This window comes from Hipposideros armiger, unplaced genomic scaffold (genome assembly GCF_001890085.2).
Source record: "Hipposideros armiger isolate ML-2016 unplaced genomic scaffold, ASM189008v1 scaffold_231, whole genome shotgun sequence".
Lineage (NCBI taxonomy): Eukaryota > Metazoa > Chordata > Mammalia > Chiroptera > Hipposideridae > Hipposideros > Hipposideros armiger.
Genome location: NW_017731581.1, coordinates 1,769,552 through 1,784,260, shown reverse-complemented (window position 1 = coordinate 1,784,260; position 14,709 = coordinate 1,769,552). Strand labels below are relative to the sequence as shown.

General features: G+C 42.6%; 1 protein-coding gene across 1 annotated transcript in view; it reads left to right on the top strand.

The window, feature by feature from the left end:
- EXOC4 (exocyst complex component 4) overlaps window positions 1-14,709 on the top strand; it is a 706,914-nt gene that overhangs the window by 522,581 nt on the left and 169,624 nt on the right. The gene's annotated exons all lie outside the window — the stretch shown is intronic.

The following is a 14,709-nucleotide window of genomic DNA, read 5'->3' as shown; positions in this document are numbered from 1 at the left end:
GAATTTCAAAGACAGTTACCGCGTGGAACAAATATAATGGAAACTCATTTAGTGAAAAAAATACTGACTAAATATGATTGTATTAGACTCGATATAGACTGTGCACAATCTGAATGTAGATTTGCTTAACTCTGGGAGAAACCCTGGTGAGTGAAACAGACTGGCTTTCCCTAAAGATCGCTAGTTCCCTGTGTGATATTTGCTTGTTCTTCTCTCTGTATCAGAGCTTTCCATGCAGATTTCCTCAGGGCCACATCTAGATGTATGTACAAATAGCGTTCGTTAAATTCCTGAATTTTGTTTTCTTTGTTCACAGTTTATCATTACTGTTCCCCTAAAAGCTTGTCATTTCATGAGATAACCTCTACTCCTCCTTGTTTGTTGCCCATGAGGAAAGAGTCTACACAGAGCAAAGAATGAAGATGCCAGACCTCGCCTGGGGAGTGTGAGGATGGGGGGCAAGCTTGCACGGGGTGCTCACTTGGGGCCACTGGTGGCCTATAGCATTTGAGAGAGCTGGGACTCAGTCCTGGGAACTTGCCTTGTCAAACCCCCTTTTTCACCTTCGCCCTCTTTCTCCACTCATCAGATTAGAGTGGGCATTCCGTTCTTCACAAGCTCTATCATTTCTGTTTCTGTCCCCCTTCCTGCATTTATTTCCTGGCTGTGGCAAATTTCGGACATGGTGAAAATCAGGTCTCCAGACCAGCAGCCACCCACTTACTTGAGAATAGATGCATATGGGTAGCCATACTCAGTGGTGTGCAGGTGCCGGCTCCTACAGGCTCCCTGTGGCTGGTGGTTAAATTTTCAGCAATTCTGTGAGCTGGTTATCAAACCCAGCCATTGTTAAAAAGTAAGTGATATAATATTCAAAACAAAGGTAATAAATACTCAAACTCATCCCTTCTTGATTATTTTACTAACTTTTACTATTATCTATTTACTAGCTTTTACTATTATCTATGCTCTTGGTTATGTGCATCATCGCAGCCGATGTTAGAAGTATTACATGACCATGTGCGTGGCCGCGCATCTTCTCCCAAGTGTAAGTTCAGTGGCATTGCATGGGTAGCTTGAAATCAGCCATGGTGGGAGAATTCACAAACAGACACAGCAAACATTAGACATCGTGTCTCTCTCATCGCCCTGGAGAGCCAGCGGTCATACATTGACCGGCACATTCCCATCACCCTGTGCTCTTCTACTTCTGCCAACACTCCAGGCACTCATGCTCTTGAGCCCCATTAACTACCTCCTCTAACGTGGTCCTGCCTGCCTTACATTCCTTGGTGCCACTGTCCCAGTGCCCACCAAGCTCAGATTTTCACAGTGGATCCGTGGCTACTCCTAAGCTGCCCTTCCCTACACCCTTCGCATCCCCACTGAGTCAGTCATTTGATTTCTTTCTTTCTCCCTCTGTGTCCCATCTCCTGTCCCCTTCTCCTTCCTCCTCCTCTTTATTTAAGAGCAAGGGCTCTGGTGCCAGCCCTAGGAGCTTTTCATTGGCGCCACTTCGCCCGTTGCGTTACCTTGGCATGTGACTAAGCTTTATATGCCTCAGTGTTATCATCTGCCACGTGGAGATAATAGTATCTACCACATGGAGTTATTATGGGTATTAAATGAGTTAATAATTTTAATGCACCTAGAATAATGCCTGGCGTATATAGTAAGCAAAATGTGGATATTTAATTAATAATAAAATAAATACTCCAGTTGTTATCCAGTCCTAATCTACAGGCTTATTAGGAAGTAGAGCGTTCAAGACAGATAGGAGAACAGCAAAAGGAACACATGAAAATAAAAGAGGAGGTAGTGGGAAGGGAGGTTGTTTCTGTGTGAAGGGTGAAAAGGATAACTACTGCATTGTTCTGTACACCTGAAACTGACAAAAAAAAAAAAATTTTAAAGACGAGGTAGGCGTGGCCTGGCATTCTGACAGAGGAATAGTAGCTGTGGAACTAGGGAAGGGTTAATGAAAGAAACCCAAGGAAGGGTGGCGATGAGGAAGGTGACACATAAATAACAAGAGAAATAGTTATATTTCAGAATAACCTGCAAAGAATAAAATGTATATAAGATAAACTTTTATATTTTATTGCAAATATTTATAGACCAGAAAAGCAAAGGGACACTTTATAAATGCATAGAAAATTTCCATTTTGACTTAAGCAATTAAACCAATGTTGATCCTCATCCGAGGCAGAAATGTGATTGTCACATCCTGAAGGTACTTAGGCTCAATCAAATTTGTTTGAACAAGAGCCATGGAGACCGCGTGCGAGACGCATGTCCATATCTATGGAAAAAAGCAAACCCAGGAGCCACAGTACTCATTTGTCTGACCATCTGGAAATCTCTAGTGATCTAAGCACTTAATTTTACCCTCATTTTTAGAACAAAAGGGAAGCAATAAAAGTAGAAAATGGACAGCAGGGACATTCTACTTTTCATTTAAAAAAAAAAAAAACCTTAGTGATAAAAGGAGCTGAGAGTTTAAAAGAAAAGAATGAGAAAACATTAAAATGATTTGAACGCCCTGTCTGCATTTGGCAGTGGGTTCTATTGTTTTCAGTTGCATGGGAACTGTGGCAATTTTATGAATCATTACAGGGTTCTCTTTCCAAATCATATCTGCATGTTCTTAACATGCCTCCTAAGTTACCACAGTGGGAGGCCGTTGAACAATTTTATGATTCCATTGCATACTTTTGAGTTTTGCATTCATTGTGTATTTTAAAAAATTTTATACTTACAACCCAGAGATAAAATTGTTATGCTGAATCTTTGTGTACTTAATTTCTTCTACTTTTTAAAACATAAAAGCCTGTCTCTGTTCTCCTCCTTAGTCCAGTAAGAGACTCCAAGATAAATAAGAAGCTCTTGTTTGGTGGAATGACAATGTCTCATTTCAAAGCAAAAACCTCCCACCCCACCCCAATATTGAAAACAATCCCAACTGTTGAACGTTGTTCTTTGGCATACGTGTCTCATCAGGCATAGTGACCAGCAAAACGCGTACTCTGTCCTAGAGCAGCTGTCTCCAAAGACCAGTCCGCCAACCTGGGCCAGCCAGCCCAACATGGGGTCCATAGAAAATGGGTAAAGTAAGGTCAGCGTGATAGGGTGTGTGTGTGTGCACGATGTGTGTACACGCACACACACTTACGCGTGCACTGGCCAGTCTACTTTCTCGGGAAGGACTGTCCTGTTTTTCTCATTCTCCTCCTATTTTTTGGTGTTGAAATATCCATTCCTTTGTCATATTTGTGTAAAGTCAGTGGTATTTTAGGTGATCTGCTCTTGTGGTTTTTTTTAAAGCATCATAACTTGGCAACATTAAAAGTTAGATGTGTGTCAGTCCATTTCTTTTTTCCTGGGTGGTAAAATCCTGAAGTCTGGAAATTATTGTAATGTGTTGGCTGTCTCCTTCCTAGCAGCGTGGGTATTTCCTGTGTGACGAGATTGTCTCAGAAAGAAATACATCAAAGCTGCAATATTCCAATTTTTAACCACTAACTCACCTTGAACTAAGGAAAAATGCTGCTTTCCTGGGCACCGTGTGGGTGGCTCTGTTACTGTTCCTTTCACACAAACTTGAGCAGGATGCGTCTGAGTTTAGTTCACCACAATGCATGATGGTAATCTCTGATCTCATACAGGCCTCGCTCTTCACAAATAATGCGCTTTTATAGCTAAAATCTAGGAAAGGTAAGGTGACCGCTTGTCTCCTAAACTGGGAACCATGAGGTAAAGCCCTGGTGGGCTCTGTGGTGAGCAGGCTGGAGATAGCACCCGTGGCTCACGAAGAATATCACACCCCTCGCGAGTGAAGAGGGGAGAGTAAATTTATTCAATATCCCAAAGGCAACCAGTGTTAAAAGCATGTTGGGAGCCAGGTCTCCTGTTCACTCGTCGCTTGATTTTTGCCCAGGGGCGCTTACTGTTTTTCTCAGCATGCAAAGGTCATATGAAGTTGTTACTTTTGTTCCTAGAATGAGCCGGAAGGCTAGGTTTACAACAACCAGTTTTGTCAAGAACAAGGTCGACTTTTTAAAATGCATTAGTTCTTCTACAGTGTTATGGGCTCTCCCAGTACGCGGCCCAGCTGAGCTGTAGCTCTGCCCTTGAACGGTTTTTTCCCCTGGCGTGTGCGTGCTTGCTTGAACTCTGTCTCCCCCAAACAGGTCCATATGTTCTGTTTTCCTGGAAGCCAAGCTCCCTGCCCATTCGCCTCCTTCGAGGGCTCCAGCTCTCCCCTCTGAGGTGCTTGAGTAACTGAGGCTGAAACAGTTTGCAGGGTAACTTGTCAGCATAATTGATTATGATATGGTGGGAGCCCCCAAAGACAGGCGAGCCTGCACGGAGTGGAACAAATGTGCGCGTCGGACGCGTCTCCCACTGGGTCGGGCCGGACTCCCTCGTCTGACGTGTTGATTTATACATCGTAGCTCTTCCCTAATGAGTCGTGTGCCCCAGCGTGGGCCAGTGGGGCCTCCTGCTGAAGACGCCGAGCCTCTGCCGGCAAACAGGAAGCACTGCAAAGGTTCTGCTCTGTGAATTTCCGGATTTGTGTTTTCGTTGGCATTCAACGGAGTGACAAAGGATGTGTAATCTTGAAAAGGACGTAGTCATCACATAAAACGCATGAGTGAAGCTGCTCCACCAGGAGAAGAGTTTCTGTGAATACAGATGCTTGGTGACATGAGAGAACCCCGTCCGAGCGGGCTGAGAATCTGAGAAATAGAAAGATGCCGGCACCGGAGGTCACCTTTGGTGGCAGCTTGGTGTCCTGGAGTGCTTTAGAAACCTCTTTCTAAGAGTTGTACTTGTTCCCTGAAACCGCGCCAAGTGTTAGACTTGCTAAAATATAGGGATGGTCATGACTTCCACGTTCTCACAATCTGTGGCGATATTGATTGGGATATTTGTGAAGTCCTCGGAGTGCCCAGGAAAAAAAGTGTGAGAAAACGCTGTGCTGGTATTGTCAGCAGGGCATGGAAAAGTATGTGAAAACATCATTTCAGGAAAAGTCGTTCAAGAAAGTTTGAACCATTAGCCTGAGTCTGTACGGCCATCTTGTGTCCTTAGGACCGATGGTTTTGTCTTCGGCGTCACTCGTGGGTAAATGAGGAGGCCAGCGTAGCAGGAAATTGTGAGGCGCGAAGAGCACTCGCTGGTATAAAACTGTCGCTCCAGAGCCTCTTGGCTGCTGGCACTGGAGTGGCCTGTGTCTGTGGAAGGCAGACCCTTAGAACAGCCTAGTGAGCAGCAGGGGGGCCAGTGTTCCTTCCCTTTCCTGAGGACGTCCTTTCCTGAGGACATCCTGTCTACCTGCTGAGTTACTTCACACCTTCCTTTCACTGGCAAATGTCTCCAATAAGTGTCTCTCTCGGCCCTCTCCAGGCCTTTCACAGCTTCCTGGAAACCTGCTTCTGCCTCACCCACCGGGCCACTGAAACTGTCACCTGAATGGCAAGGTCACAGTGACCTTCCATAGTCAGTCCCCTGTGGCCTTGGCTTGCTGCTCCTGGCACCCTGGACTGCCTCAGAAGACTAACTCATCACTTACGTTTCTGTGTGTTCATTGGAAGCAACCAAAGCTGCAGGTCGCCGGAGTTCAAATCCTGGCTGGAACTAAAACTTCCTATTTATGTGACCTTGGACAACTCGCTCATCTCTTACTGCTTCACTTCCTCAACTGTAGACTAGAGATAACTGTACCCACCTTATAGATGGTTAAAATAAGATTTATATGGAGTCAAATGAGATAGCGCATATAAAGCACTTAGACCTCAACTATATGACACACTTCATTATAGTAACAACTATCCCCAGCGTGTAGCATAGTGGTAGTGTCTGGCACATAGTAGGTGCTCAGCAAATATGGGAGAGATTGGCAGATGAATGATAGATAGGGCGCTTATGTTAACATTCACATTTATATTACAATATAAATTATATTTGTATTTACAGGTATATCCAGTATAAGAGAACGGCAACAAGGGTACTTGAATATTTTACCTTTACCAATCAAGTCACCTAAGGGCTAGAATTTGGTTATCTTCGAATTCCTCTCTGTTTTCTATAAACTCATCTATGTTTGTTCTTTTTCATGCCTTTTAACATTTATGCTGCTTCCTTTAGTACTTTCTCTGTGAGCAAATTACCTTTAGAAAAACCATTTACATTGACAAGAGTAAAGGATTTTTTTAATGTGTCAACAACTGGACTATAGAGCATGGAATAATATTGGGCCCCTTGAGCAGAAAGAAAATATTTAGAAATACACACCTGGGAAATAAAATTCCAGGGGACACTCTTACCTGACCTAAGTCCTCCATTGGGGTTCTTCTTTCCTCCTTGGAGGATTTTGTGGGTGTCTGGTTTGTTTCTGAAAAGTTTGATGCCCTCACCTAGCCATTTTCCTTGAAACTTTTCTCCCTTAGCTTTTATCATACTTTGCTTTCTTGTTTGTTTGTTTTTTTTCTTTGCCCTTGCTCTTTTTTCCTGTCACCTCTTTTCCCCATCACCACTGTCCAAGCCACCCTGACCACTGTGGGGGCCTCTGTCAGCCTCCTTGCTGTGAACTCGCATGTCTCTAGCCCACCCCCATATGTCAGCCCGCGTCCATCTTCATCAAACAGCATTTTCCACAGGAGAGGGCACAGCCCCAGGGTGGTAAAGAGAACATTTGAAATGGAAACCAAAAGGCCTGAGTCCATTCTCCCTTTCAAACCTCATTTATTTTTTTTTCTCTTGCTGTTTCTAAGATTTTTCTATTTATCACTGGTTTTCAGTAATTTGATTGTAATGTGCCTTGCTGTGGGTAAATGTTTTTAGTAAGCATATACCGTAGATTATGCTATATTTTATATTCCATGACATCTGCAGACCTATACGAGCTGGCTTCTAACGTTAGCGATGCTAAGACTGACCCCTGGACGAGAGTCATGACCCTCTAATCCCTCTGTTACAATTTCTCTCACAGAACCAGACAGTATTCTGTCTGGTATAACTTGGTTGCTACCAAAATGTTCATTTTCCTGTCACATTTCATCTATTTGTTTGAGTACCAATTGATAATCTTTACCTGAATCACTTGTTCTATTAGGGGCTGCAAAATGACGTTCTAATTCTGTTACTTCCCCTGTATTTCTTCGTTGGCGTTCTTCCTTAAAGCAGAACTTTCACTTTTGGGTAATCCCAAAGGAGAGACCCTACTGGAAAGACAGAGTAAATGCATAATTCTCTCTATCAATTTTCAAAGAAGAATTTGTTTTAATAGTCACCTCAAATGGTGACAAATGAGTCTTTTTCTGGCTTGCTCTCTGCATTGATTTTTCATATTTTTCAACAGATATAATCACCTACAGTAATTTATTCCGTTTGATGCTCTAATCATCAGCTTTGGCCCGAGGGAGCTGGATCTTAATTTTGGAGAATCATAAACTTAGCTGTGTCTTTGACAGGCCCTTGAACGATTACTTTAGTTGTTTTTCTTTCTTTAAAACCGGAGAATTAGACTGTGGATAGCAAGGGTCACTTTCAGCTCTGGCATTAGGATTCTGAGCTCCACTTCCTAATATACCGCTGGCTTCTCTCCATCTGCAGGAGGAGACCCTCGGCCTGTCCTTCCGGCCATCCACAAGCGGGCCCCCCCCATCCAGTCACCCCTTTCCCTTCCACTTCCTCCACAGCAACCCCCTCCTTTAGACACACTGGTCTGTTGGCTACAGGAGACCAGCTCACTCTGGACCCACACCATTTCTCTTGCCTAAAAATACCCTGCCTCTTCCTCTCAGTGCATCCAAACCGCACCCATCCTCCAGCGCCCAATTTAGCACCCCGCCCCCACCCTGCACTCTTCCCCTGCACTGTCTTTTGCTCTTATTTGCACCTTCTCTTGGAATATCACGTGTTCCTTGTTCAACATATTACCCCAACTAGATTATCATTACAGGGAAAAGAGACATGTTTGAAACGAAGAATATTGCTTGGAACAAAAGAAGTGCTATAGCTGCTAATGTTATTATTATACTTTTATATCGCCTTACCATGTAGCACTATGTGTGAAATGTGTGTGGTGTGTGGCTATGTGTATTGGGGGTGGGGTGGACTTGAGTATATTTCTCACAAGTGCTAGCGCGTACCTCTTCATTGATGTAGTCTCACCCTCTGGGTTCCACTACATATCAAGGGGAATTGAAATGAAGTATGTAAGTCAACAAATATTTCTTTTATTACCTAGTATTAGCGAGGGAAACAAAGATTGCCCCTGGGATCTCAAAGCCTAATTATGCACAACCGTTGTATACTTCTTTCCCTTTTCCTACTGTTTTGTTTTGTTGTGTTTTGAATATGAAATCACAACCCCCTAAATAAACCTCGTAAACAGCCAGCTGTGCTTATAAGATATGTTAGGTGTAGATTTTATTCTACCGTAAATTTAAAAAAAAATATTAGTAGTAATTGACTTCACAGACCTTTCCCAAGTTTTAAATTGGCAAATAAATTTTATAATCACTTACGTGCTCTCTAAAGGGATGTAGTTTTTCTGACTACCCCCAGTTTTCACCTTATATTTTCTTTGTTTTGAAGCCTATTCATAAATTCTTCCTAACTCCTTAGGCTGCCAAAGACAGCCTTGGAATGTATTTTCCTGTTGGTCGTATATTTGTCTTTTCTGAATAGTGGAACCTTTTGAAATTATCTTCCTATACTTGGAGTGGATCACCTAGTTTAGCAACCTCAGCTTGGATTCATGTGTCGTATTTTCTTCTTGGAGAAGGAGAAAAGAGGGATATTCAAATTTTAGGTACTACGAGTATATATGTACGTGTTATAAAGGGACTTCCGGGATCTAGCTTCTGCCTCCCTCCTGACCTGCACGCACACGCACGCTCCCTTCCTTTACCCCAGCCATGGAGAACCACTTGCAATCCCCTGAATCTCACGCTATTTAACGTTCATGCTGCTTCATCTACCTCAAGTCCTGTTTTTCCATCTTTTCAATCTACAAGTCACTATTGATCTTGCAGGACTCGGTTCCGTCATAGCTTCCTCTTTCTCACCACTCCGCCCACCCCTCCACCCGAGCCCAATTCACACGTTTCTCCTCTGTGCCTCTACTGTAGACAGATGCCCAGAATGGCACCTATGACACTTTATTGTCCTTATTTGTGAACTTGTTTGTCACCTGCTGACATCGCAGATCACTGGAGGGCAGGGATCTTGTCTCACCGGGATTTTCATCTCCTGCAGTTACCCTGATATTTGGCACAGAGAAAATATTGACCTAATAAGTATGTATCTATTTAATGCATTACTTAAGCTCCCTTCTCTTTTCCCAAACAACTTCTGATCCTTCTAAACTCTTCTCTTCCAGTGGTCTGTAGTAGTATCGCCGACAATACTGCCTCATCTTCATGGTTTAAAAATATACCAGAAGTGAAAACCACTGTAATAGAATATTTACACACTTACAGGCAGCATCTCAGCCAGGTTTTTGAAGGGGTGCCTATCTATATTGGGTTGTCGGAAAAGTCGTGACGCATTTTTGCAATGAAAATCATAGAAAAAATATATCATGACTTTTCTGACAACCCAATATAATGGTTGGACATAAGTTGTTCAAAATTGAGATTTAACATGCACACATGTAACAACCCACCAAGTACAGGTCAGCATCCCCTCTCCCCTAGCAAAGGTGTATCATTCTGGGCTCTCCAGAGACAAGAGAGCCAAAGGGGTAGGGGATGTTCTAGGCGTTTCTAACAAGAGGACCTAAGGGGGGTTATGGAGAGTTGTCCCACAGAAAGGAGTTTTTAGCTGAGACCTGAAAGATAATACTCTAGGAAAGGAAGACACGGGACAACTTTTCAGGCAAGTGAAGGCCCTGCTGACATGGGAATAAATACTGAAGAAGCCCCGTATGCCAGACCTTAGAGAGACAAGGGGAAGTGGTAGCCGATGGGGCTGGAGGGTACACAGAAGCCATGTCATGAGGGCTTCATGAGTGTGGGGCCTCAGGCACTAAAGCACTGTAAGCCGGTGAGAGACACAATCAGATATAACTTTAAATTTTTTTTCTCCTGATGTGCAAACTTCCATACTGTGATACACACAAACCTTAAGTGTGAAGAATTTTTACGTATTTTTTTACTCACGCGACAGCTACCCAACAAGGTATGTCCAGAACCTGGAAGGTTCTCTCCCCCCAGTCAGGACTAACTCCTCTAAGGTGGCCGCTATTCTGGCTTCTGTCACAGACAATGCTTTCCCCCCTTTTTTTTTTGAACTACAACAATAACCATACAGTTGTGCTGCTCTCTGCCCGACCGCCTTCACTCAGCATGTGGACTGAGATGCGTCCATGTGGTCACGTGTCACAGTCGTCCACCATTTTCATTTCTGTGCAGTATTCCATTGTGTGAATAGACAGCAACCTATTTGCCTAGTCAACTGTTGATGGACACAAAGGGCGTTTTTTTGTTGTTGTTGTTTTTAAGCTATTACAAATAAAACTGCTCTGCATATTGTGTTCATGTCTTTTGATGGGCACAAGCACTCATGTCTGTGGGAGATACAACTTTTTAAAGGGCCCTCTGCTTGTGAGGTGGACGGTGACATGGAGGAGAGAGGTGTCGGGTTCCTCAGCTCCAACGCCTGGTTACACAGCCTCTCACCAGCTGGCTCATTAAAACAGCAAACACATTCAGAAATTCTCAGCATCACAAAAATCAAAATATAGATTAAAAAACAGGAAGCAGATTTCCTTCTGGCTTCTGTCATTACTGTCATTGTTGCAGTTACCACTTCTTTTTTGTAATTGAGGTAAAATTGGTATCGTTATATAATTTCCAGGTACGCAACATTATAATAGGACATTTGTATACACTACAAAGTGACCCCCACCGTAGCCCACGGTTATCAGTGTTTACAGCCAGCAACAACTTGGAGCTGACAGTAATTGTAAGGACAGTATGGTATGGCAGGCTTTACTGAAGTGTAGTTGAGTGAATCCAAATAAACAGAAACATTAGTGTCATCACCATTCACATAGCCCCCTGCCTTCACAGTTGCTGGTGTGTGTGTGTGTGTGTGTGTGTGTGTGTGTGTGTGGTGTTGGTGGGGTGTGTCTCAAGTGATAAATGATTTATCTTTTGTTGTCTTTGAAATTCTTTCTGAAGCGATTTCCCGGAACCCTAGGTTCTTTGCAGCATCTCTGAACCATCCCTGCTCCAGGGGCTAAAACAGCACAAATACAGAGTCTGCAGGGTCCAAACTAAAGGTTTTTTGCCTTTTTTTTTTCTGAATTGAGAATTAATTTATTTGTCTTAAAACTTCATCATTAGCACATTTAATTGCACATATATATATATTAGATTGCTATTATAGAAAAGACTAGAATCAGATGAAATTAGGATATTTTTGTAAAAAAAAAAATCTAAGACCTTTAGTGACAAGGTTCAGTCTTAGAACCTTGGAAATTAAGATACAGTGATATAGTAATGGAGAGGCTGTGGTCTGGCTCCACCTCAGCAAATCAGACTTTTAAGCCACTATTTGGCGTTATAATTATCCTCTAAACCTGTGTTTTCACCCTGACTTTGTGCTTTGTATTTGCATCATCAGTTCACCTGATAAACATTTATCGAGCATCCACAACATGCCAGGTGCCTTACTAGTTCGCTATTAGAGATACGACGGTATGATCACGGGTCAAAAGGAACTTTCAGTCTCGTGGGAGAAACAGACAAGTGAACCAGAGGTCGCCACACCCATTTTGGGACTTGAGCTAAAATTATGCCAGGGTGTTCTGATAGCACAGAAGGGGGGCATTTACATCAGAGCAGGTGACCCTTGAGCTGACTCTTCAAGGATGAAAGGCAAGAGCTAGAAAGGGCATCCCAGGCACAGAAGTTGTGAATCTTGAAGGCACAGAGGCAGGAAGTAATTTAGTGTGGCCCGAGCATGGGTGGGCATGCGCAGTGCAGCTGGAGAGAGGGCTGGAAAGGTGGGAGGAGCTAGAGCTTAAAAGGCTAGGCGTGTGAAAGGCATGGGCTGAGAAGAAAGAGACCTGGGTTCTCACACTTCCTACCACAGCTCCTAAGTGTCCCCAAGCATGTTCTTTGGGCCTAGTGTCATCAGTATGACCAGAGAACCAGGGGGAGTGTTGTTCCCAAACCATGTACTGGAAACACTGTTCCATTAGATGTGAAAAGGTATGCTATGAAAAATGTTTTCTTTACTTAAATTGTTAGGGGAAGATTGAATTCTACATTCCCCTCTTTAAGATTTGCAATGACATTAGCATGTTAAAAGTTTTCAAAATCTTTCAGTGAAGAAGCCAGTTCGGTTTTCTTTAACTCAGCGTTTGTTAAATTATTTGAACTCAGAGCCAATTTTCCATAATATTAATATCAGTATCATACTGCAGAGCCCTATTTTGACAAACTGTGGACAAGGCCTCAAGGGTCCAACCATCTTCATTCATTCATTCGTTCATGTGTTCGTTCATTAAACTTTTTCAAAGTGCAGAACCAGAGAGCTGGCCCTCACACACTCTCTTTGTATTTTAGGTTGCTGGTGGATCTCTGTAATAAACTTTAGTTGTTTATTTTTCATAGCAATGGCTTTTTAATTGCATCAGCTATTCTATTCTGGGATTTTCTTGTTCCTTTTCTCATTTTTCATGTCATGCCCAGACTTTATTACCTGGTAATAAGTTGCAAGAAATGAGAATTGCATTGTTTCTAAACAAATATCAATCATGTGTGATCTTTTGAATAGAAATTATAATGAATCAAACCAGGGTTTTACTTATTAGAAGTCATTATATTTGACATTGGCAAATCCCCAAATTAATAATGAATCAATGAGTCATTTGTGATACCAAAGAGACCATATAAATAAAAACAGAATTGACTTGGTTAGAAATTTGATATTTTCCACATTTATCTGTCAGAGCCACTGATTTGGAAATTGTTATAAATTCTTGAAAAATGGGAACTTTTTATCCCTTGTAAAAATACCCATCATTTGGCAAACTACAGTGTCATTTTCCTTGAAGAGAATGTAGTTATTGATTATCCAGAGTGCTACTATGACAAGGTAAACCAACCAAATAGCTGGAAAATTGTAGGTAATCATATAGCATCACAGAGGCCCTTTATGGAGCCCAGCCATTCAAATTAAACCCGCATTCTAATCATTCCCCGCAGGTACTTCCTGTTTGCCCTATAACTGTTGTTTTCTCCAAGGGGTATTCCTCAATGCTCACAGTCCCCCCTTTCTCTCCCAGGGCCATCAGAACAGTTGCAGTCACCTGAAAGCACTGTGGATAAAACAAACGCAGACCAAACCGAATCCACCCAAAGAGATTTCAAAGTGCAAAGGTGTCTGTGTCAGCACCCCTCACATATGCGTATATGACATTCAGAGAGGTTTATGTACGTGTATGAGCGTTATTACAACTGTTTCTTTTATCAGTAGTATTATCCTGAAGATCCTGCGAAATTATAAACAAGTGGGAGAAGGGAAGGACGGGAGATGGACAAAAGGAAGAGAGGAAAGCCAGCCTTGCTTTGGAGAGGCCAATAACCAGGAAGACCAGGCACACACCTGGGACGACCTAAAACGCTTACACAGGACTTGATTTCCTAAGCATCAAAGCACCAGGGCAGCACTCGGATACCTGAGTGATGAGTGCCAGTAGATGACAGGAGCCATCAGAGTATCCTTGGTTATTAGAAGGCTAAATTGGGTCATTAGCAAGGAAGAGGTTACCGAGACCTGCCCCGGAGTCGATTATCAATAGCACAATGAGGAGTGGACCCAGGCCCTTCTCTCAGTCTGAGCAATCTCCCCGTGCCCATCTTCTTGTGGTGTTTTAGGTTTCAAATGGGCTTGGCTGGGATGGCTGAACTCCACTCTCCTTTATTAATGGCTGTCTACATGCTGTAGGGTATCCTGTGTTCCAAATCAGGACGAGGATTTTCAATTCTTCTCAGCAGCATGGGGACATGTAGCTGAGCACAATCAATTCCTGTCACTCACACACAACTACAGAGAAAGGGGATTATGGATCAGGGTGAAGCGGCAGTGTTTTAATCTTAAAATCAATACAGAAAAGGAAGTTGAACTTGTGGGGAGTCTACAGAGACTGTAATTTGGTTTGCCTTGCAGAATATAACGATTCCTTCCTTTTTGCCTTCTGATTGTTTTATTTTGGGGCAGTGGTGAGAAGGGAAGACAGGGAAAGAAGATGAGAAACCTCTACAAGCAAGTAATCTTGAGTGACCATACATATGTAAACGCTAACTCAAGCTGATCCTCCACTGTGTTGAGAAAAGCTGTCCATTTTTGTCCTTTGTACTTTTTTATTTTGGGGAGAAAAAAAAATTAACCAAAACCCTGTACCCCATAGTCTGCATTTAAGCATAATAAAATGCCTCTGATTCTTTTATGGGTCACTGTCAGACTGGAAAAAAATTATTGTTTTTAATGTTTACTTGTATGGCTAAGTCTACTGTAGCTTAGGTAACTCCATGTAAATAAACACGGACTCACCAAATCATTTATTGACCATAGCATTCCAAGCTGCTGAGCAGGTGATGAATATTTACTCTAGTGTAATTCTGCTCCTTTTGAAAGAGGCATGAATGAATGATTCAACAACTCAGCCTTTTCTTAAAGATGAAG